Here is a 25,915-nt window from a genome sequence, read left to right as displayed (position 1 = left end):
TCGGTCTCGGACCCCCTCTGGCCTTGGTCTTGACTTGGACTCGATTTGCTCCTGTCTTGGTCTTGAATCGGTCACGCTTTAGGTGTTCTCGAACACAACACTGGCTACACACATGTCAAATTTATTCCCTAATAAATAACATAGCAATATGTTTGTATGGCGATTTATGATTTTTTCCCCCCTCAAAATAACAGAGGGCCTATAATTAAAAAATCTAATCTGCAAAGAGTACTCTACATATTACGGTAATGACATCTGCGCTCTGTTGTGCGTACTTTGCATTACTTTAAAGCATAGATTCGTCTGACCTGTGAGAAGAAAGCCACAATAAGGATTAGCCACAATAGTGGAATTTTTGTTTTGCCTGTAAAATAAAAGTCCCCATTGAATGTGACAAAAATGGATATAAACAGTGGAATCTGTTTACAATGCATATACTGTAAGTATGCCCCCAATACAATTCCGAAATCTAATAGTCTTTTGTTAAATCAACATTCCCGACCTTGTTTAGCATGATCTATTGCAGATATGGAAGGATTCCATTTTTGAATACGTTTGAATGACTTTCAATGCGGGACCTTTTATTTTGAAGGCACACCGAAGTTCCACTATTGTGTCTAATACTTATTGCAGCTAGCTTCACACGTCTCATTCTCCACTCCATTGCAAACCTGAACAGTACTGTCGCGATTTGAATATCGTGCTGCTTTTCAAATACAAGTGAAAGGGTAACTACTCTTCGGATTGTGGTCGCTTTTACACTGCCTGTAAGTAGCCAAACACATGAATTGTATTTTTTTATATATCTTTTTTATCCTGCTCAATATTTCTTTGCATTTAGTTTTTTCGGTTTTGAAGAGAAGTCATTTTGTGCGTTGGCATGTGGCTTATTTTTTTATTTATTATTATGCTGGAACTTCTGTGGATAAATAGCCAATACATTGGTAGATTGAGAAAAGTTAATAATGTCTAGCGTGTGGCAGAACTATTGGAATTTAGTCAATGTTTGATACTCATAGAATTTAAAGATCCACGCATATATAAATTCAACAGCGCCGCGCTCCACAACAAACAGCGTGTGCCCATTTGACGCTTCTGTGTAATGTTTATTCCTTGATGCAACGTTTTCACATCTGGGCGGAATGAGTCAACTGCAGCCTAGGCTAATTTTATTGCGTTTACTGTGAAACTTTGCCCAAACAAACTACTTTAGATCGAAAGGATAATCACAACATTGCGAATGTTTCTGTTCATCCTTCATATCTCCTTCAATTTTTTGTCTGGGGCGCTTGCAGCGCACCCAGTTCTACTATACGGGCAGCGTAGTGTAGCCTAAAAGGCAAACGTTTATGGAGTAATTTCATGGAGAGACATACATATTAATAATATGTTTGATTAATCCAGGTGATTAGAGTGGTAATTGTTTTCTATTTCTGTTCTCTTCTGTCCATCTCCGATGCTGTGTGCCCAGTGGTGTTGTGTTGAATGTGTTGCTGTTTTACAGGCTAAAGCACATTTCTCTACTAGATAATTTCTCTCAGTGAATCTGTCATTCCTCTTCATGCTTCAATAGGAACTGTGAGTGTGTGAACTGCAGAGGACCAACCATACGTAAAAGGATAAACCACCTTTTTCACAGATAAGATGCATTGAATGCCCTTTTCCCACTATAGGGACAAACTATCACATCTGTTCAATTAAAATAATCCTTTTGAAATGCTTTAAAAGAGCTGGAACCAATCAAATGCACTTAACTTTTGACAGATTTGAGAATACAGGGATTAAGGGCCCTTTCAGGTAGAGAGCGAGTGGGACTGAATGAGAAAAGGAGAATTATACTTTTGTTCATGTAGTGTACGTGGACACCCCATCAAATTAGTGGAACCGACTATTTCAGCCACACCCGTTGCTGACAGGTGTATACAATTGAGCACACAGCCATGCAATCTCCGTAGACAAACATTGGCAGTAGAATGGCCCTTACTGAAGAGCTCTGACTTTCAATGTGGCACCGTCATAGGATGCCCCCTTTCCAACAAGTCAGTTTGTCAAATTTCTGCCCTGCTAAAGCTGCCCTGGTCAACGGTAAGTGCTGATATTGTGAAGTGGAGATGTGACTGACCGACTCAAAATCGGTCTTATGTAGCAAAATGTGAAATTGTGTTTTTACATTGGATAAAAGTAGAGACTCAGAGCTACAAAATGCTATATCATACACTACAGTTGGAACTATGAGAAAGTACTTTTGCTTTGAAAGTTGATTAACTTGTAAACTTACTTTTGAGAAAATTGCCTTTGAGTCTTTTGGTACTACTACTGGAGAGCCTTTTCTTTGTCCCCACCCACTCAACATCGTTCACACCCTCTTAAGCTTTAGCCCCACCCACCTCTTTAAGGGTTGATCTGAGCCTTCTGCTCTAACAAATCAAGCACCCAAATTCACTTTCTAGCTACTTCCAGACACGAATGACAGAATAGCTCACTGAACATTACACGCCCTGGCAGAGCTGGTTAGACTTTTACATTATCCAGAGTGTTGGTGACTGCAACTGTGCTGTCAGATTGTCGGTTCGTAAATTCACAACGTGTCGCTCTCGGAGCATTCAGCGTGCACACCGATGCTCTGGCCGATGAGTAGGGTTGATCCGAACGTTCTGACCTCACAACGGCACTCAGGCACCCAAGCTAACTGGCTAACATTGGCTCGCTTGCTAGCTACTTCCAGACACATAATGAGAGAACACCCCACTCTGACCATTTTACTCACTCTAGCAGAGCTGGTTCGGCTGTTTTCATGTTATCCAGAGTATTGGTGATGAACTGCTGCTGGCAACAATTTCATTAGGCTTTCTTGCCGACGTTTACTGACACGGGACATATTCAACGGGTGTTGAGTGTTGGTAAATTCATCAGTTATTCTGCACACTGCCACACTCAGATGAGAGTGCTTTTAAATCGGAGTAGATTACCAGACTGAATTTACGAACGCACCCGAAATGGTTACTTGCATAGTGGAGTCTTTTGTTAACTTTTACTGAACCTCAACCCCGGATCCGGGATCACCCCCCACCCCCCCCACACTGATTAGCATCGCTAGCATAGCGTCACAATTAAATAGTAGCATCTAAATATCATTAAATCACAAGTCCAAGACACCAGATGAAAGATACAGATCTTGTGAATAAACCCATTTCTGTTTTTTAAAATGTTTTACAGGGAAGACACAATATGTAAATCTATTAGCTAACCACGTTAGCAAAATACACCATTTTTCTTTGTCCACCATTTTTTCTCTCCACCACTAGCTATCACCAATTCGGCCAAAGTTAGATATTGATAGCCACTAACCAAGAAAAAACCTCATCAGATGACAGTCTGATAACATATTTATTGTATAGGATAGGTTTTGTTAGAAAAATGTGCATATTTCAGGTAGAAATCATAGTTTACAATTGCACCCACCATCACAACTCGACTAGAATTACTACAGAGAGCAACGTGTATGACCAATTTACTCATCATAAAACAGTTCATAAAAATAGACAAAGCATAGCAATGGAAAGACACAGATCTTGTGATTTCAGACAATATTTCAGATTTTCTAAGCGTTTTACAGCGAAAACACAATAAATCGATAAGTTAGCATACCACATGTGCAAACGTTACCCCAGCATGAATTCAAGCCAAAGAGAGCGATGTCGTTATCATCGCCAAAATATATAAATTTTTTCACTATCCTTCTCAGAATTCTTCCGATGACACTCCTGTAACATCATATTACAACATACATATAGAGTTTGTTCGAAAATGTGCATATTTAGCCATAAAAAAACGTGGTTATACAATGAAAATAGTAGCAAAACAAGCCTGAAAATGTCGGACGCCATCTTTCAGAGTGATCTAGTTTAATCGAAAGCTAATCATATACTTGACTAAAAAATACAGGGTTGACAGGAATCGAAAGACAAATTAGTTCTTAATGCAATCGCTGAATTACATTTCTAAAATTATCCTTACTGTGCAATACAGCGTTCGCCAAGCGAAGCTATACCAAACAAAATGGCGGAATATGCGTTTAAAATTTTTCGACAGAACAACGATTTATCATCTTAAATATTTCTTACTATGAGGTGATCTTCCGTCAGAATCTTGGGCAATGTATCCTTTCTTGGGTCTAATCGTCTTTTGGTCGAAAGATGTCCTCTGTCCGTCGAAATGCCCACTAACGTTCGACCGGGACCCCGAAACGTGCCCAGCTCTTGGATGGGCGTCACATAGAACTGCCTCAAGATCGCACTAAACGGATATAAATTGCTATAAAACGGTTTAAATTAACTACCTTATGATGTTTTTAACACCTCTAACGAGTAAAAACATGACCAGCGATATATAAGTGGCTAAACCAAAGCTTGGAAAGAGAGGAGGTCCAACGTCCATCGTGCGTAAGGCGCAGCAGGAAAAGAAATCCACTTCCGCCTTGTGCTCATTTATAGAGGCTGTGATTGCGCAATCGACTCCATTCAAATTGTCACCTCTTACTGACATCTACAGGAAGTTGTGGGCAGTGTTTGTATCCTGATAGCATTTACAGGGACTTTAAAACTGACCTGGGACCTGAGGCCAAGATTTCTGAAATCTCACACCCTGTCAGGAAAAGTGCTGTAGAATGAGTTCTGTACCACTCAGAGACATAATTCAAACGGCTATAGAAACTAGAGAGTGTTTTCTATCCAATAATAACAATACAATGCATATTGTACGAGCAAGAATTGAGTGCTAGGCAGTTTAATTTGGAGACCAAAAAATGCTAATGCGAAACAGCACCCCCTATAGTGGCAAGAAGTTAAGACATGTAGCTAGGTAAACAATGAACCATAATCCCAACTCATGACATTATTACTCTGCATGAATCTGCAGGTACCTAGCCAACCAGGTTCAATGTTAGCTAGCTAACATTAGGCTATAACTAGCCAAGCAGTTGGCTCTTTCTGTCAAAATTAGAAACTTGTAATATCTGAAAATGTAGCTAGCTAAACTATCTTACCGGCATACATCATTCACAGTTGGAAGCATATCCTGTCAGATGCCATGGTTGCCCTTAGTTTGAAGATGTAATCCGGAGACAGGTGTTTTCTCCATCTCCTTAGCTGTCATACTAAAATTCCACTGATTTTAAAACTCAGTCCTCCAGAAAGTGGAGAGCAACACTTCTGCAGCTTTAATACATGATACATTAAAAAAAGCAGTGTTAGACAGGATTACCTAGAGACATGGTGACCAGATCAAATAGACAGAAACGTGTTATATGGCAGACCAATCCAAACTCATCTCTCGGCATCATGGCTAGCAGGAAGGTTGCTAACTTTTTCTTTGGCTAAGCCAACTAGACTCGTAATTTAAAAAAGAGTATTTGTATTTCCAGACGGCATAGAAGTTTGTTAAGGCACATGAAAGTTCATTTTGATGAGAAAAAAAAAACGGCTCTCCTGTGAAGTAGTGACCCGTGACATACGCCTAGTTTCCTGAAACGGGTCACAAATGTTTAGGAGCAACAACGGCTCAATCATGTAGTGGTAGGCCACACAAGCGCACAGAATGGGACCACAGAGTGCTGAAGCGTGTAGCGTCTGTCCTTGGTTGCAACACTCACTACTGAGTTCCAAACTGCCTCTGGAAGCAAAGTCAGTACAAGAACTGTTCGTCAGGAGTTTCATGAAATGGGTTTCCATGGCCGACCAGCCGCACACAAGCCTAAGATCACCATGCGCAATGCCAAGCGTTGGCTGGAGTTGTGTTAAGCTCGCCGCCATTGGACTCTGGAGCAGTGGAAATGCATTCTCTAGAGCAGGTATTGCCGTCAAATAATTTGGGGTACGCCAAATAAAAATGTGATTTACATTTTTTTTTTTTATTATATATATATATATTATAAAAAAATGTTTTAACATCTTCACATTTTCAAATAGTACATTTATATTTTCCAATGGGGCTATCCATTTGGGCGAGGTTTTTTTTCTCATCTGAGTAGTCTCGTTTTACTGCCAAAATTAAACAATCTAGTGTTCAGCGAAATAACACAATGTCAAATACAGGTAATCTAGTCAAATAATTAACATCCAATCACATTAACCATTACTCTCTTGCGGGAAACCTTCACTCTTACGCAGACATTTTGAAACGAAACATGACAATTTGAAAAATAAGTCAACGGAGTTTTGAGCGAGAATAAAGACGACTTTCAAGTAGTAAGACATGTATAAAAGCAGCAGATACCATTTTAATAAGAAGTGGCTAGAAGAGTCTAATATGGTGAGCCACCAAGTGGCTAGGACAGGCAAGCCCCATACTATTGTGGAGGACTTATTTATTCCTGCTGCTGTGGATATGGCTGGGACAATGCTGGGGGATGAGTCAACAGACGTGACGGACCTGGCACAGCTCCTGGTATATGTCTTATGTTTATGGGGGGTCAATTAAGGAAGACATCCTCTTCTGCAAACCACAGGAAACCAGGACAACATGAGAGGATATTTTTAAAGTTCTGGACAGCTTTGTGACATCAAATGGACTTTGGTGGTCAAGATGTGTTGGTGTCTGTAGTGATGGCGCAAAAGTCATAATAGGGAGATATAGTGGAGTGGTAACGCGCATGCAAGCAGTTTCTCCTGACGCCACTTGGATACACTGCAGCATCCACCGAGAGGCTTTTGCTTCCAAGGGAATGCCTGACAGCTTGAAAGACGGTTTGGACACTACAGTGAAAATGGTTAACTTTGTAAAGCAAGGTCCCTGAATACACATGTATTTTCTGCATTATGCAATGATATGGGCAGCGACCCATGTAACCCTTTTACAACATACAGAAATGCGCTGATTATCAAGGGGCAAAGTATTTACACGTTTTTTTTAAATTGAGAGACGAGCTTAAAGTTTTCATTTTTTGCAATTACGCAGGTACTTTCCCGAAACGGACGGCACAAACAACTGGATTCATTATCCTTTTCATCCCCTGCCTCCAGTCCACTTACCGATATCTGAACAAGAGAGCCTCATTGAAATTGCAACAAGCGGTTCTGTGAAAATTGAATTTAATCAGAACCTGCGTTCAGAGTTTCTTGCCTTGGCAAATCGCGCTGTTAAGAGACTGATGCCCTTTGCAACCACGTACCTATGTGAGAGTGGATTCTCAGCCCTCACTAGCATGAAAACTAAATACAGGCACAGACTGTGTGTGGAAAATGTTTTGACAGACTCTCTCCAATACAACCCAACATTGCAGAGTTATGTCCATTATTTCAAGCAAACCCTTTTCATTTATTCACAATTTTTGATTAAGAAATAAGGTTTTATATGTAAGATGGCTAAATAACGAGCAAAAATATATTGTTTATTATTTGTGCCTTGGTCCTATAAGAGCTCTGTCACTTCCCACAAGCTAGGTTGTGACAACTCCCACTCATTCTTGTTTCATTCATATGGCTGCAATCCCGGTAACGGAATGATATGACAACAGCCAGTCGAAGTGCAGGGCGCCAAATTCATAATTAAAATTCCTCAGACATACATGTGTCTTATACCATTTTAAAGGTAATCTTGTTGTTAATCCCACAAGTGTCCGCTTTCAAATATGCTTTCCAGCGAAAGCACTACAAACGATTAAGTTAGGTGACACCAAACCACAATAAGCACAGCCATTTTTCCAGCGAAATATAGCAGTCACAAAAAGCAGAAATAGAGAAAATATATCACTAACCTTTGATTATCTTCATCAGAGGACTTCATGTTACACAATACATGCATGTTTTGTTTGATAAAGTGCATATTTATATAAAAAAATCTGAGTGTACATTGGCGCGTTACATTCACTAGTTCCAAAAACATCCAGTGATTTTGCATAGCCACATCGTTTCAACAGAAATACTCATCATAAATGTAGATGATAATACACATGGAATTATAAATATACCTCTCCTTAACCTCTCTAGGGTATGTGGGACGGTAGTGTCCCACCTCGTCAACAGCCAGTGAAATTGCAGGGCGCCAAATTCAAAACAACAGAAATCCCATAATTTAAATGACAGCCATTTTTCCAGCTAAAGAGGGCATTAACAAAAAGCAGAAATAGAGATAACATTTGTCACTAACCTTTGCTAATCTTCATCAGATGACACTCATAGGACTTGATGTTACACAATACATGTATTTTTTGTTCGGTAAAGTTCATATTTATATCCAAAAATCTGAGTTTAGGCAAGACGCTACTGTATCACTTGGCAAAATGCCTGAGAAAATGCAGAGTGCCAAATTCAAATTATTTACTATGAAAATTACTATAAAATCAAACTTTCATTAAATCACACATGAAAGATACCAAATTAAAGCTACACTGGTTGTGAATCCAGCCAACATGTTAGAATTTAAATAGGCTTTTCAGCGAAAGCATACAATGCTATTATCTGAGCATAGCACTTATAGTAAACAAAAGAGAGAACATTTCATCCCAGCAGGCGCAACACAAAACGGAGAAATAAAAATATAATTCATGCCTTACCTTTGACGAGCTTCTGTTGTTGGCACTCCAATATGTTCCATAAACATCACAATGGTCCTTTTGTTCGATTAATTCCGTCTATATATATCCAAAATGTCCATTTATTTGGCGCGTTTGATCCAGAAAAACGCCGGTTCCAACTTGCTCAAACATGACGACAAAATATCTCAAAGGTTACCTGTATACTTTGCCAAAAAATGTCAACCTACTTTTGTAATATAACTTTAGGTATTTTTTAACGTTAATAATCGATAAAATTGAAGACGGGATGATCTGTGTTCAATACAGGACTAAAACGAAATGTTGCATGCCTTCTGTTTGATTAAAGCGCATGTACAGGACACCTGGAGTGCCTTGACTTCAAGATGGCTGTATTTCTTCATTACACAAAGGAATAACCTCAATCTATTTCTCATGACTGTTGATATCTAGTGGAATCCGTAGGAACTGCAAGCAATTTCTTTAGAAATCTGTTTTCCCAATGAAAACCTAATTGAAAAGACTGACCTAAAAAAAAATCTGAATGGGTTGTCCTCTGGGTTTCGCCTGCTAAATAAGTTATGTTATACTCACAGACATGATTCAAATAGTTTTAGAAACTTCGGAGTGATTTCTATCCAAATATACTAATAATATGCATATCTTATCTCCTGGGGATGAGTAACTGGCAGTTGAATTTGGGTATGCTTTTCATCCAAACGTGAAAATGCTGCCCCCTACCCTAGAGAAGTTAATGCAACTGCTCTGTCAGATTTCAAAAACTTTACGGAAAAAGCAAACCATGCAATAATCTGAGACGGAGCTCAGAACAATAGTCAAATTAGCCGCCATGTTGGAGTCAACAGAAATTACATGATAAATATTCCCTTACATTTGATGATCTTCATCACAATGCACTCCCAGGAATCCCAGGTCCACAATAAATGCTTGATTTGTTCGATAATGTCCGTTATTTATGTCCAATTAGCTACTTTGGTTAACGCGTTTGGTAAACAATTCCAAAGTCACAAAGCGCGTTCACTAAAATGTGACAATGTCCAAAAGTTCCGTATCAGTCAGTAGAAACATGTCAAACGATGTATTGAATCAATCTTTAGAATGTTGTTAACATACATCTTGAATAACGTTCCAACCGGAGAATTACATTGACTTCAGTTGAGCGATGGAACGGAGCTGCCTCTCACGTGAATCCGCGTGGTCACCTCATGGCAGTGGTTACTCATTCCTGTCTCCTTCGGCCCCCCTTCAAAGTAGAGTCATCAGACAAAGTTCTATTGACTGTTGACATCTAGTGGAAGCCGTAGGAAGTGAAAACTCATCCATATCTCACTAATTTCAATGGGAGCTTGGTTGAAAATCTACCAGCCTCAGAAAAAAATCCAAACAGGATGTGGAACTTCTTAGGTTTTTGTCTGCCATATGAGTTCTGTTATACTCACAGACATAATTCAAACAGTTTTAGAAACTTCGGAGTGTTTTCTATCCAATGCTAATAATAATATGCATATATTAGCAACTATGACTGAGGATCAGGCCGTTTACTCTGGGCACCTCTGTGCACCTTTCATCAAAGCTACTCAATACTGCCCCTGCAGCCAAAAGAAGTTAAAAAATGTATCGTATAGAGTGTGTGTGTGGCAGGCTTACAATGATGGCAAAAAAACAACATTTGAGTGCACTGACCCTGGTGCTAGAGGGGGTACGCAGCTGGAGGTTGAATGTTTTGAAGGGGTACGGGACTAACACAATTGGGAACCACTGCAGAGTGATGAATCATGCTTCACCATCTGGCATGTAGTGTAAGAGGTTTGGCCAATTATAGTAGTCCTCCAGGCTCTTTCATGGGCAGAATGGTCCAAAATGTGCCTGGCATAATGTTATGGTTTCTCCTGCAGAAGGAGGAAGAGGAGAAGGCAGTGTGTGTGTGTGTTGAGAAAGAGAGGGAGTGTGTCGGTCCATGTTTGTACTTGGAGAGTTTTTGACTCTGAAGTCAGGATTATTTGAGGAAATTTGGATGGATACCATGCATGAGAAGAAAGGTTCTACAAAGGGCTTCTTCCTGTCCCTTCCTTTAAATTAAGCTAATTGATTGCACCCAAATTGGCCATTTTTAATTGATAGGATAAATATAATCTGCTGCTTGGAGTATTGCTTCTTCATATTTTGTGCTGTATTCCCTGTGAATTTGGTGATTGTTCCCCCCCCCCCCCCCCCCTGTTCAGAGAAATCCATGTTTATTGCAAAGAAAATGTTGTGATTAATTTATGTAGTGGGCAAAACCTTGTATTTTCACACTAATTTTTGCTATTGACTTCAATGGATAATGTCTCTGAACAAGGTGTGGGGAAACTATCACCCGAATACAGGGAATACATTAAAAGTGGTGAAGAAACAGTATTACAAGCCGCAGCTGTCACGATCGTTATAAGACGAATGAGTGGACCAAGGCGCAGCGTGAAAGAAAGACATCTTCTTCTAATGAAGACAAACAAAACACTTATAAACGAACAAAAACAACAAACGATCGTGAAGCTAAAACAAACTACGTGCACACATGCAACATAGACATAGACAATTACCCACAATCACCTAAAGCCTATGGCTGCCTTAAATATGGCTCGCAATCAGAGACAACAATAAACAGCTGTCTCTGATTGAGAACCAAACCAGGCAACCATAGACTTTCCTAAACATCTCTACTGAACACAACCCCATACACTCAACAAAAACCCCCTATACAATACAACCACCCAAGACGAGACAAAACACAAACATCCCCCCTGTCACATCCTGACCTAACTAAAAAATAATACAGAAAACAAAGATAACTAATAAAGCCAGGGCGTGACAGCAGCTCCATACTAATTGTCAGACATAGAGAACTGATACAGTAGACTGGTTGTTAGGGTGGGATTGGTGTGGAGGGTTCGTGGGTGGCTTTGTACCATTTTATTGGATTCCTCATGTCTTGTGCAATGGCAGGAAGAATTTCGGTCCAAATCGGCTGTTGAGTACTATATTTGTTGAATCATATAAAAGGGTGAATTTGCTTAATTTCTGAGATTACATTTCAACATATTTCAGGAATGGTGATCTGTTTCAAACTCCAGAAATTATTTAAACAAAACAATTAATGAACATGCACCTGTGGAAGGGACGTTAAGACACTAACAGCTTACAGACGGTAGGCAACTAAGGTCACAGTTATGAAAACTTAGGACACTAAAGAGTCCTTTCTACTGACTCTGAGAAACACCAAAAGAAAGATGCCAGGGCAATAAATTGCAATGTCCATACTGTGAGACGCCTAAGACAGTGCTACAGGGAGACAGGACGGACAGCTGATCATCCTCGCGGTGGCAGACCACATGTAACAACACCTGCACAGGATCGGTACACCCGAACATCACACCTGCGGGACAGGTACAGAATGGCAACAACAACTGCACGAGTTACACCGGGAACGCATAATCCCTCCGTCAGTGCTCAGACTGTCCGCAATAGGCTGAGAGAGGCTGGACTGAGGGCTTGTAGGTCCTCACCAGACATTACCAGCAACAACGTCGCCTATGGGCACAAACCCACCGTCGCTATACCAGACAGGACTGACATGAAGTGCTCTTCACTGGCGAGTCACGGTTTTGTCTCACCAGGGGTGATGGTCAGATGCGCGTTTATCGTAGAGGGAATGAGCGTTACACCGAGGCCTGTATTCTAGAGCGGGATCGAGGAGGAGGGTCCGTCATGATCTGTGCGGTGTGTCACAGCATCATCGGACTGAGTTTGTTGTCATTGCAGGCAATCTCAATGCTGTGCGTTACAGGGAAGACATCCTCCTCCCTCATTTGGTACCCTTCCTGCAGGCTCATCCTGATATGACCCTCCAGCATAACAATGCCATCAGCCATACTGCTCGTTCTGTGCATGATTTCCTGCAAGACAGGAATGTCAGTGTTATGCCATGGCCAGCGAAGAAGCCGGATCTCAATCCCATTGAGCACGTCTGGGACCTGTTGGATCGGAGGGTGAGGGCTAGGGCCATTCTCCCCCCCCCCCTTACAGAAATGTCCGCGAACTTGCAGGTGCCTTGGTGGAAACATCTAACAAAAAGAACTGGCAAATCCAGTGCAGTCCATGAGGAGGAGATGCACAGCAGTACTTAATGCATCTGGTGGCCACACCAGATACTAACTTATTTTGACCGCCCCTTTCTTCAGGGAACAACTAATACATTTCTGTTAGTCACATGTCTGTGGAACTTGTTCAGTTCATGTCTCAGTAAATATATGTTCATACAAATATTTACACATGTTCATTTTGCTGAAAATAATGCCGTTGACCGTTAGAGGGCGCCTCTTTTTTTTGCTGAGATAGATAGATATATACAGTTGAAGTCGGAAGTTTACATACACTTAGGTTGGAGTCATTAACACTAGTTTTTCAACCACTCCACAAATTTATTGTGAACAAACTATAGTTTTGGCAAGTAGGTTAGGACATCTACTTAATTCTTCCAACATTTGTTGACAGATTATTTAACTTATAACTCGGCTTTAGAAACTTCTGATAGGCTAATTGACATCGTTTGAGTCAATTGGAGGTGTACCTGTGGATGTATTTCAAGGCCTACCTTCAGACTCAGTTCCTCTTTGCTTGACATCATGCAAAAGCAAAATAAATCAGCCAAGACCTCCAAGTCTGGTTCATCCTTGGGAGCAGTTTACAAATGCCTGAAGGTACCACGTTCATCTGTACAAACAATAGTACGCAAGTATAAACACCATGGGACCATGGAGCCGTCATACCGCTCAGGAAAGAGATGCCTTTTGTCTCCTAGAGATGAACGTACTTTGGTGCAAAAAGTGCAAGCCATTCCCAGAACAACAGCAAAGGACCTTGTGAAGATGCTGGAGGAAACGGGTACAAAATGATCTATATCCACAGTAAAATTAGTCCTATATCAACAACCTGAAAGGCCGCTCAGCAAGGAAGAAGCCACTGCTCCAAAACCGCCATAACAAAGCCAGACTACGGTTTACAACTGCACATGGGTACAAAGATCTTACTTTTTGGAGAATTGTCCTCTGGTCTGATGAAACAAAAATAGAACTATTTGGCCATAATGACCATCGTTATGTTTGGGGAAAAAGGGGGAGGCTTGCAAGCCGAAGAACATAAACCGTGAAGCACGGGGGTGGCAGCATCATGTTGTGGGGGTGCTTTGCTGCGGGATTGACTAGTGCACTTCACAAAATAGATGGCAACATGAGGCAGGAAAATTATGTGGATATATTGAAGCAACATCTCAAGACATTAGTCAGGAAGTTAAAGCTTGGTTGCAAATGGGTCTTCCAAATGGACAATGACCCCAAGCAGACTTCCAAAGTTGTGGCAAAATGGCTGTAGGACAACAAAGCCAAGGTATTGGAGTGGCCATCACAAAGCCCTGACCTCCATCCTATAGAAAATGTGTAGGCAGAACTGAAAAAGAGTGTGCGAGCAAGGAGGCCTACAAACCTGACTCAGTTACACCAGCTCTGTCAGGAGGAATGGGCCAAAATTCACCCAACTTATTGTGGGAAGCTTGTGGAAGGCTACCTGAAACGTTTGACCAGAGTTAAACAATTTAAGGCAATGCTACCAAATACTATTTGAATGTATGTAATCTTCTGAACCACTGGGAATGTGATGAAAGAAATAAAAGCTGAAATAAATGACTCTACTATTATTCTGACATTTCACATTCTTAAAATAAAGTGGTTATCCTATTTTACCTAAAACAGGGAATTTTTACGAGGATTAAATGTCAGCAATTGTGAAAAACTGAGTTTAAATGTATTTGGCTAATGTGTATGTAAACTTCCAACTTCAACTGTATTTCAATATTTGGTTTATTAAATGTGATTCGCCTCTCCGCCGTGTGTAACGTCTGTTTTTCTAGTTTACTCCCTTGAGTCATCTCTCTCCTTCTACATGCCGTGTTCCACCACACACAGCAATCCCCGCCCCCTGTCATTCAGCCATAACCATGGCCTAATGATGGCTTGTGTTGAGGACCAATGATGTCTTTGATAACATTGCCTACCAAGAAGTCAATCCTGCTACAATGGGAATGCGATTCAATGTGCTTACTCACCTAAGTGGCACCTATGATAAGTTATATATCCTAAGAATTGCTGTCCTCGTCTCTGTTTCAGCTTGGTAGACAAGGTTACCAATGTGTCACAATAGGATGCGTTTTAGGCGCTACCTTCTTGTATGAATGAGGTAACCATGGCCTTAATGATGGATTCATTGTGTCCCTCTTCTCCTGAGTGCTTATGTCTCTCTGAAAGCACGATCCAGCCACCACAACCAACCCAGTAATTACCAATTAGACACTTGTGCTTAAAGTGGTTGTCCTTCGAGCTCATCACAATCTACCTAATGGGTTACATTTAGCATTTAAGGCATGGGCAACAATGGGCATGATATTATTGTGGCCTTAGGCAGCACAGAATAATCAATAGGTCTGACTGCACAGAGGTGCTTGGCAAAATAGGTTACAGCGGGAGCCCAGCGTTTGTGTGTTGGGGGAAATCCAAGCTCCATCAGCTAGGACTAGGTATTGGTTAATCAAATCTTCCCATTCCTGCTCAATTTGGCATGCCTCCCTAAACAGCCAAACTGTATACGGATTCAGTATTCTCTCTAGTTGGGCTCGGGGATGGAATTTCTATTGAATATTTTCGCTTTTGATTGTGTGGGGTGAGTATGCATTCCAGTTCTGTTGACAAACATGTAGATTTTTTTCTTCTACTGCCAGTCCGTGTTATAGGTAACAATCCTTATAGGTAACAAGTGCTTATATTACTGTGCATATTTTTTGACAATTGTGGGGATAAATGAAGATCTAAATCCCTGACCTAAAACAGGGATTTTTTTACTAGGATTAAATGTCACGAATTGTGAAAATGAGTTTAAATGTGTTTGGCTAAGGTGTATGTAAACGTCTGACTTCAACTGTATTTGTGGAAAAACCTCCCTGATTAATTCTTTAGTAATTTTCCGGTTTACCAATTTACTTATGGCCAAGTTTACAGTGAACGCTGAGGCTGTACCCTTACAGTTTTAGACGGTAGCCAATAGGCTATTGTGGCTATTTGAGCATAATGTAAGGCATGACAACTTTCTTACTTGGTCTGTAACACCATGGGCCAAATAAGTCACTGTAAATTGTGTTGAATGATGCAAGAAACTACTTTCCAAAGAATTTGAAAATGTAGGCTACTCGTCTGCCTACTGGATTATTTGTATATTCAAGCCGGTCTCAAAACACAACACTGGCCCTTTAATTAAGACCTAAGCTTTTTATCTGACTGGCTTTTCAAAGACAACTTGAAATGTAGCCTACATATTTTGTCCTCTTGTAGGAAGCAGTAACTCCCCATTGCTTGCCTATACTTAGCCCAGTTATAGATAACTAGCGAAGAATATCAACAAATGTGTAAACGCGCAGCTCTGAACTGATCTGAAAAGCGCATTTACTTGTGTGTAAGTGAAAGACCACTTGTGGGCTACCCCTGACAATAGAATTGTCATTGAAAAGGAGTTAATATCATGTGGATTCCATCATAGAAAAAACATTGATCTATATACAAAGAAACTAATACTTTAAAACAAAAATAAATTATATAAAAAATGATAGTAAAAAGCTTTGGAGCATTTCAAATTAAGTTTAAGGGGAAAAAAGCTAACTCTGCTCCATCGTTCATTGAATCAGATGGCTCATTCATCACAAAACCCACTGATATTGCCAACTACTTTAATTACTTTTTCATTGGCAAGATAACCAAACTTTGGTATGACATGCCAGCAACAAACGCTGACACAACACATCCAAATACACTACAGGTCAAAAGTTTCAGAACACCTACTCATTCATTGTAGAATAATTGAAGACATCAAAACTATGAAATAACACATGGAATCATGTAGTAATCAAAAAAAGTGTTAAACAAAATATATTTGAGATTCTTCAAACTTTGCCTTGATGACAGCTTTGCACACCCTTGGCATTCTCTCAACCAGCTTCACCTGGAATGCTTTTCCAACATTCTTGAAGGAGTTCCCACATTCTGAGCACTTGTTGGCTGCTTTTCCATCACTCTGGTCTGACTCATCCTTAACCATCTCAATTTGGTTGAGGTCGGGGGATTGTGGAAGCCAGGTCATATGATGCAACACTCCATCACGCTCCTTGGTAAAATAGCCCTTACGCAGCTTGGAGATTTCCAATTCTAATAATATTACTAAACAGATAATAGTGAGCCGGCAAGATGATGTTCACTAGCTGGTGAACAGGACACTTTAACTTGCAATGAAAACACTCCAATTTGCTTACCGCCCCAATAGGTCCACAGACGACGCAATCGCAATCACACTGCACACTGCCCTAACCCATCTGGACTACAGGGAGGAGGTGAGGGCCCTTGGAGTGTGGTGTCAGGAAAATAACCTAACACTCAACGTCAACAAAACAAAGGAGTTGATCGTGGACTTCAGGAAACAGCAGAGGCAGCACCCCCCAATCCACATCGATGGGACAGTAGTGGAGAAGGTGGAAAGTTTTAAGTTCCTTGGCGTACACGTCACGGACAAACTGAAATGGTCCACACAGACAGCGTGGTAAAGAAGGAGCAACAGCGCCTCTTCAACCTCAGGAGGCTGAAGAAATTCAGCTTGTCACCAAAAACACTCAAACTTTTACAGATGCACAATCGAGAGCATCCTGTCGGGCTATATCACCGCCTGGTACGGCAAATGCTCCGCCCACAACCGTAAAGCTCTCCAGATGGTAGTGAGGTCTGCACAACGCATCCCGGGGGCAAACTACCTGCCCTCCATGACACCTACACCACACGATGTCACAGGAAGGCCAAAAAGGATCCTGAAAAAAAGAGAAGTCAATATTTGTACAGTCTTTGCTGCTATACTTGCAGAATCAGATGTGCAAACAGTGCCGGCTCTGGATGTTCTGCCGCCCTAGGCAAGACAAAAATATGCCTAACAGCAGCCCAATTAATAGGCCTGTGCTGCAAATTAAACACAATTTAACACATCTGGTTAGTAGGCTATATAATCAGTTCAATCTGATTACATTGATAAAATCACCAATGCCCTGGAACAGCAACAGAAGTGCTTCCCTAAAAGCTGCCTGGGTTTAAACAAACATCTCTTTTCAGAAAGAGAGCTCAAATTATGGGCACAGAATAAATAGCAAAGTCAATATTTTTAATTTTTTTTATCTCCTCGAATATTATAGGCTGCAGTTTGGCTTCAGATTGTCATAGAGGAATCAATATATCCCCATATGCATCGGAGTCACATCTTTCGCGGGCATTTTAGAGCGTGTTTCTACCACAAGGCATCACAGAGTTAAGCATTGTTATAGAATGCTTGATATAATCTGGATACGTTTTATGTATTTATTTCAAAATCAATTGTTATTTGTCACATACACATGGTGAGCAGATGTTAATGCTTGTGCTTCAAGTTCCAACAGTGCAGTAACTTCTAACAAGTAATCTAACAATTCCCCAACTACCTAATACACACATCTGAAGGGATGAATGAGAATATGTACATGTAAGTATATGGATGTGCGATGGCCGAGCGACATAGGCAAGGTAAAATAATGGTATAAAATACAGTATGTACATGTAATGTAAGATATGTAAACATTATTAAAGTGGCATTATTTAGAGTGCATTGTATAAAGTGACTAGTGATCCATGTATTAAAGTGGCCAGTGATTGGGTCTCAGTGCAGGCAGCAGCCTCTGAGTTAGTGATTGCTGTTCAGCAGTCTGATGGCCTTGAAATAGAAGCTGTTTTTCAGTCTCTCGGTCCCCGCTTTGATGCACCTGTACTGACCTTATCTTCAAGATGGTAGTGGTGTGAACAGGCAGTGGCTCGGGTGGTTGATGTCCTTGATCTTTTTGGACTTCCTGTGACATCGGGTGCTGTTGGTGTCATGGAGGGCACGTAGTTTGCCCCGGTGATGCGTTGTGCAGATCGCACCACCCTCTGCACAGTTTCCTAAGGACTCGAAGCAAAGCTGGCATCTCTATCGGTGCCATCTTGCTTACATCAATCTGTTACCGACCGGCTCGATTCGGTCTTATGTAGCAAAATTTGACATGTTGCCTTTTACATTGGATGAAAGTAGAGACTCAGAATTAGAAAATGCTATATTATACACTGCACGTGAGAAACAATGGGAAAGTAATTCTGCTTTGAAAGTTGATAAACTTGTAATCTCACTTTTGAGAAAATGGCCCATGAATGTTTTGGTAAAAATACTGCAGAGCACTTCTTTGTCTACACCCATTCAGCCTGGTTCATACCCTCTTAAGCCTTAGCCCTACCCATCTCTTTAAGGATTCACATGTGAGGTTGTGCTAAACAACAGAAGATTTATGACTAAAGGCTGGTTTAGACTAAAGGCTAAAGGCTGGTTTAGACTAAAGGCTGGTTCAGTTGTCGCAGTGACATCATGAACATTCTATTGTCGTCTGACATCAAACTTGTTGTCGTTTAAAAAAAAGTACAAACACAAAAACTACAGGCTGCATGACATCAGCAGCATGGCGGTCCAAAATAGCATAACCAGTGTATTTTAACACCAATAAACCCGTTTTAAAAATGAATTTAGTATATGTCAATCTACTCTTAGTTGCCTGGTTTGCTAGCTTTCTAAACAATGTTTTGGTTTGTTTCTAACTTGTTAGCTAGCTAATGTTAAACTTTTTCACACTTGAGTTCCAAATATCTCTAATGGTCGCCCCAGTGTGTTTTTTTAATTTTTTTATGCACGTGATCTCAGAATGCACTCACTGTTCCAAAATGTCATTGTTACACAACAGGACAGTTAACATGCACTGCCTGCTAATTATCTATAGGCTATGTTTCAACTTGTCAATTTCAAATTCTTTCCAACAAGTTTTATTTTCTAACAACAGTTTGAATTGAGGTGTGTTCCACCACCTCATTAATTCACATAGAAGTAGCCCATTTCAGTGTTACGGACAATTTATGTTTGAGGCTTTACTGAGCAGGACAAACTTTTCTCTTCGAGGACAGCCCAAGCACTTCGCCAATGTTTCCACAGATCAAGTATGCAGACATTTGTGGAGTCTTGCATGAATTGGCACATTTTCTGGCTGGCGCTCGCATTGCCTTGTTGTTTTCCTTACAAATATTTACTATTGGACGTGTGCGTTCCTATCAAAGTAAATGGCTTATTTTCTGTATATAGTGTTGTCGTTTCTACTGTAGCATACATGTATGTATGGAGCATAATTTATTTAGTTTTATTCACATTTTTTTCAAGTTCTGGTGACAAATAATGCATTCCAATTATTGCATAGATTGTAATGGACACCTATGATGTGTGTAAAATACTTTTTGGAAGGTTGTACTGATAATAATGAGCTAATGCTAAGCTATTTACCAGATGTGTGTGGCGCCATGTTTGTTGACATTATATAATGCGTTCTGGTTGTCACGTAAATGTCTGTCAGACCAAAGATGTTATTATGAAGTGAAATGAAGGGACATGAATGATCGTAGACGACATATAAATAGTAATTGCTATTTGCTAATTCATATTGTGGTTTCTTAAAGCCAAGCGTTATCTAAATATGACCGCTTTTGTTACGCCAATATTTCCTCAGTTGGCGCTAGGACTAATGTAGCCTACATTTTCCGGTTTGGATGATAGTGTATGCTGTCACTACTTCTGTGAATGTCGTAACATTGCATCCAAAAATGAACTGGTCACATTCAGGACATAACTTTGTAAGGACTGTGTTTGTAAAAAATGTCAATCGAAACTGGACGTTCTAAAAAAGTGTTATAATCACACCGTTTTGAATGTATGCTGCAGGGACCACTGTAGAATGATCACACATGTTTGTTGGTACGTGTGATAAGGTTCAGTTAGCTGCTTAGCCAGCTCAAATAAGGACCATATCATATAGTTGACAACGTCTTCACTTTAGCTCATTTGACTTAGTTATTACAGGAATATAAACTCACAAGATCATTATTTACAAGTTAATGGCGAGCCAATTACAGAAAAGAGTTTACGGTTGTGAGTGTGAGTGACGAAATAAAAGCAGGGCTAATGTTATCCTAATTTGCTAACGTTAAAATCATTGGCCTAACGTTATCCTAATTTGATTATTATCTTATTATTATTATCCTAAGTCTCTGGTAAACACATACTATATCAAATTAAAATCAAAGTTTATTTGTCACATGTACAGGATACAGAAGGTGTAGTGAAACAGTTACTTGCATAGTGGAGTCTTCTTTCGCTACAAGTCTAAACATCTAGCTAAGCAATGAACCATAATCCCAACTCATAACGTTACTTACCAGCAGGTAGCTAACCAACCAGGTTCAATGTTAGCTAACATTAGGATATAACTAGCAATGCAAATGGCTCTGAGATACGAATAATATTACTACACAGATCATACACGTAATGTTAGCTAGCGAGCCAGCCAGCTAACGTTAGCTAGCTAGCTAACAGTACGCTTTAACTTAAAATGAAAACGACTTTCTGACAAAATTAGGAAACAAATATCTGATACATGGGATGGATGCTTCTCGCTCTCTGTCACAGATGCCATGGTTGCCCTTAGTTTTTGAAGATGTAATCCGGAGACCAGTGTTTTATACAACAGGATTCTGTGTGTTCTCTTTCCAACTCTCGCTGCATGTTTGCTAGCAAATGGCAGAATTTTCTCCATCTCCTTAGCTATCATACTCGAATTCCACAGGGCATAACACTGATTTCCAAACGCAGTCCTCCAGAAATTGGAGAGCAACACGTTTGCAGTTCTACTACGTGATATCTTTTAAAAAAAAAGCACTGTTAGAAATGCTACATGGCAGACCAATCCAAACTCATCACCCGGCATGTCCAGCCCTTCCATTATCGCAGCCATTCATGGCTAGCGGGAAGGTTCCTGGCTTTTTCGATGGCTAAACCAACTAGGCTCGTGTTTGAACAACTGTATTTACAGATACAGACATCATTCTGGGACCTCGTTTCCTGCGCCAGTGAACTCCAGACAAACACAGCTTTAGGCTATTATAAGGGATAGTAAGTAATCAAGTAGGCTTTTTTTTATGACGTTTCCACTAGATCTGAGCATTACATTTTTTTGCCTTTAAAACTTCTTGCGGATTAGTGGGATGCTAGCGTCCCAAATTAAATTACTATAAATATGAATCATTCATGAAATCACAAGTGCAATACATCAAAATAAAGCTAAACTTGTTGTTAATCCAGCCACCGTGTCAGATTTCAAAAAGGTTTTACGGCGAAAGCAAACCATGCGATTATCTGAGGACAGCGCCCAGCACACACATGCATAACAAATCATTTTCAACCAGGGAGTTGCGACACGAAAGTCAGAAATAGCGATATAATATATGCCTTTGAAGATCTTCTTCTGTTGGCACTCCAAAAGGTCCCAGTTACATTACAAATGGTCCTTTTGTTCGATTAAAGTCATTCTTTATATCCATAAAAACTCAGTTTAGCTGGCGCGTTTCAGTCAATAATCCACTCGGTTTCCCTCCTTCAAAATGCATACAAAATGAATCCCAAACATTACCAATAAATTTATCCAAACAAGTCAATCAACGTTTATAATCAAACCTTAGGTACATATGCAAATAAACTCTAAAATTTAAGACGGAGAATCGTTATTGTTTTTCTGGAGAAAAATACCAAAACGCGCTCTCATTTACGCGCTTGGAAACACTACAGCCAAAATGGGAAAACTACAATTTCTAGCTAATTTTTCCAAAAACCAGCCTGAAACTCTTTCTAAAGACTGTTGACATCTAGTGAAAGCCCTAGGAACTGCAATCGGGCACTATTTTGCCCTATTATAAAAGTGCCAGCCATTGAAATCAGTGGTAGGATGATTTTATTTGGGGGGGGGTTGTCCTCTGGGTTTTGCCTGCTATTTCAGTTCTGTTATACTCGCAGACATTATTTTAACAGTTTTAGAAACTTTAGAGTTTTTTCTATCCAAATCCACCAATTACATGCATATCCTAGCTTCCGGGCCTGAGTAGCAGGCAGTTTTACTTTGAGAACGCTTTTCATCCGGATGTCAAAATACCGCCCCCTATCCCAAAGAAGTTTATGCTGAGTGGTTATTGAAAGGGAGAGAGCTGCAAATATTTTTCAAGTAGGCAACGTTGAGGAACTATTGTCATTCTCAATGGATATAAAAAATACTTTGAAGTGATGGTGAGTTAAGACTCAGCAATAGTATCAGATACCAAAATAGGCACATTTTATAAGCCTACATTTGTGTGCAGGCAAAGTAGCCTAGGCCTGCTTCCTATGCGTAATCAAGTGCATTTCCTTACTCAAGATTGACAGGAGCGCTCCAAATAACAGACAATGAATACATTGACAACTCGTAAATGGACTGAAATAAACCCAAATATTTTTCTCGATAATGTAGCCTTGGTTTTGTGCTCTGAAAAAAAACAGGTCCACTCCTACAATGACAATGGTAAGACTGTAATAATATACTGATCGCATTAACATAAATGACCGTATCCAAACAAACATTGCACATGACAAATTAAGGTAATTAACGGTAAATGTGATACTGGTGTGCCATCCCCATGGCCTCCGCAATTGATTAGTCCACTCAGATTGACTCAAACAGGTCTTTTTAAAAATTTGGCACTTCTCGTCTAAAAAATCTTGATCGACCAGTCGACTAAATGGAGTCATCCCTAGTAATGACCCTATGGATTTTAATGTGATGTTCCCACCATTGATTTGCTGTCTACCGATGCCTTTAGTATTTGCTCTCTGCACTTAGTGGAGAATGATTGAGAAACCAATCAGAGAGACTGAATTGGAACAAGACGTGTGTGTGTGTGTGTGTCGTTGTTGCCTTCTGTAGAATGAATTCTGCCCGGTGATGGCCAATGACTTGAACAACTAATGACCGCCTCGGGCAACATGAAAACAACAACAATGAAACACTCCGATGAGATGAATTCTAGGAATGAGGTGCCATAATAGCTGAAAAGGAATCTAACAAATTGTCTTGCAAGGAAGCCATTCAAATCGCTAGACAAAGTTGTTTGAAAGAAAGCAGTAAAGTTGGTGTTGCCGGAAGAAAGATAGCCGAGTGAAACCGGAAACATGGGTCAAGTTCATCAGGTCACGCAACGGAAAACATGAAACATTTGGTCCTTTTTTCCATCATTTGGTGCCTAATGAACACTATCCTTGCATTTCCGGATAAATCCCATTGTCCTGGTGCCATCACATGTGAACAGCTCACTAAACCAACAGCAAACACTTAACACTGATTTTATAGGGCATAAACTTGATTTGGACCATCTGTTTCTCGCCTTATTAACGTTATGGGTAGTAGAACCGAGTATTGGGAAATACACTACCGGTCGAAGGGTTTTGAACACCTACTCATTCAAGGGATTTTATTTTATATATTGTAGAATAAAAGTGAAGACATCACAACTATGAAATAACACATATGGAATCATGTAGTAACCAATAAAGTGTTAAACAAATATGTATTTGAGATTCTTCAAATAGCCATCTGTTGCCTTGCTGACAGCTTTGCACACTCTTGGCATTCTCTCAACCAGATTCATGAGTAGTCACCTGGAATGCATTTCAATTTCAATTAACAGGTGTGCCTTGTTAATTTGTGGAATGTATTTCCTTATTGCATTTGAGCCCATCAGTTGTGTTGTGACAAGGTAGGGGGGTACACAGAAGATGGCCCTATTTGGTAAAAGACCAAGTCCATATCAGCTCAAATAAGCAAAGAGAAATTACAGTCCATCATTACTTTAAGTCAGTCAATACGGATTTTTTTTTCAAGTGTAGTCACGAATGCCATCAAGCGCTATGATGAAACTGGCTCTCATGAGGACCGCCACAGGAAAGGAAGACCCATAGTTGCCTCTGCTGCGGAGGATAAGTTCATTAGAGTTTCCAGCCTCAGAAATTGCAGCCTAAATAAATGCTTCAGAGTTCAAGTAACAGACACATCTCAACGTCAACTGCTCAGAGGAGACTGTGTGAATCAGTCCTTCATGGTCGAATTGCTGAAAAGAAACCACTAATGAAGTACACCAAAAAGAGACTTGCTTGGGCCAAGAAACACGAGCAATGGACATTAGACCAGTGGAAATGTCTCCTTTGGTCTGGATTCCAAATTGGAGATTTTTGGTTCCAACCGCTGTGTCTTTGTCAGACGCGGTGTGGGTGAACGGATGATCTCCGCATGTGTATTACCCATCATAAATCATGGAGGAGGTGGTGTTATGGTAGGGGGTGCTTTGCTGGTGACACTGTCTGTGACTTATTTAGAACTCAAGGTACACTTAACCAGCATGGCTACCACAGCATTCTTCAGCGATATGCCATGCCATCTGGTTTGGGATTAATCCCACTATTATTGTTTTTTCGACAGAACAATGACCCAACACACCTTCTGGCTGTGTAAGGGCAATTTTACCAAGAAGGAGAGTGATGGAGTGCTGCATCAGATGACCTGGCCTCCGTAATCCCCCGACCTCAACCAAATTGAGATGATTTGGGATGAGTCGGACCGCAGAGTGATCATGAGCACAGATTTTTTAATATTTGTATTTATTTAACCAGTGAAGTTGCATTGAAATTGACATGCTCTAACCAAAGGAAGGATATTTTACCAAAGCCCTAAGGCTCGCTTTGTGTTCCCCTCTTCTTTTAATGAAAATTCAGATCAGGGTTAGTGACAATTGATTGAATTTTCCAAGGCTAGTAGTGTGACACAATTTTAAGGATAGGGGGCAGCATTTTCACTTTGGATGAATAGCGTGCCCAGAGTGAACTGCCTCCTACTCTGTCCCAGATGCTAATATATGCATATTATTATTACTATTGGATAGAAAACACTCAAGTTTCTAAAACTGTTTGAATGACGTTTGTGAGTATAACTTCTTATGGCTGCAGCCCGGCGTCGGTACACTTATGACAACAGCCAGCTCAAAGTGCAGGGCGCGAAATTCAAAATATATTTTTTTTTAATATTTAACTTTCACACATTAACAAGTCCAATACAGCAAATGAAAGGTACACATCTTGTGAATCCAGCCAACATGTCCGATTTTTAAAATGTTTTACAGCGAAAACAGCACGTATATTTATGTTAGCTCACCACCAAATACAAAAAAGGACAGACATTTTTCACAGCACAGGTAGCATGCACAAAGCCAACCTAACTAACCAAGAACCAACCAAACTAACCAACAA

The 25,915-nt window shown here is 40.2% G+C and overlaps 1 protein-coding gene across 1 annotated transcript in view; it reads left to right on the top strand.

Annotated features, from left to right (window-relative positions):
- The first annotated feature begins 665 nt into the window (after nt 1-665).
- LOC139540425 (tumor protein p53-inducible protein 11-like) overlaps nt 666-25,915 on the top strand; it is a 127,616-nt gene continuing 102,366 nt past the window's right edge. Inside the window, exon 1 of the mRNA XM_071344230.1 lies at nt 666-767. The gene's annotated coding sequence lies outside the window, so the exon portion shown is untranslated. The remainder of the gene's footprint in view (nt 768-25,915) is intronic.

The sequence above is a fragment of the Salvelinus alpinus genome, chromosome 15 (genome assembly GCF_045679555.1).
Source record: "Salvelinus alpinus chromosome 15, SLU_Salpinus.1, whole genome shotgun sequence".
Lineage (NCBI taxonomy): Eukaryota > Metazoa > Chordata > Actinopteri > Salmoniformes > Salmonidae > Salvelinus > Salvelinus alpinus.
The sequence above is the reverse complement of the archived record's forward strand: the minus strand, read 5'-3'. Positions and strand labels throughout refer to the sequence as shown.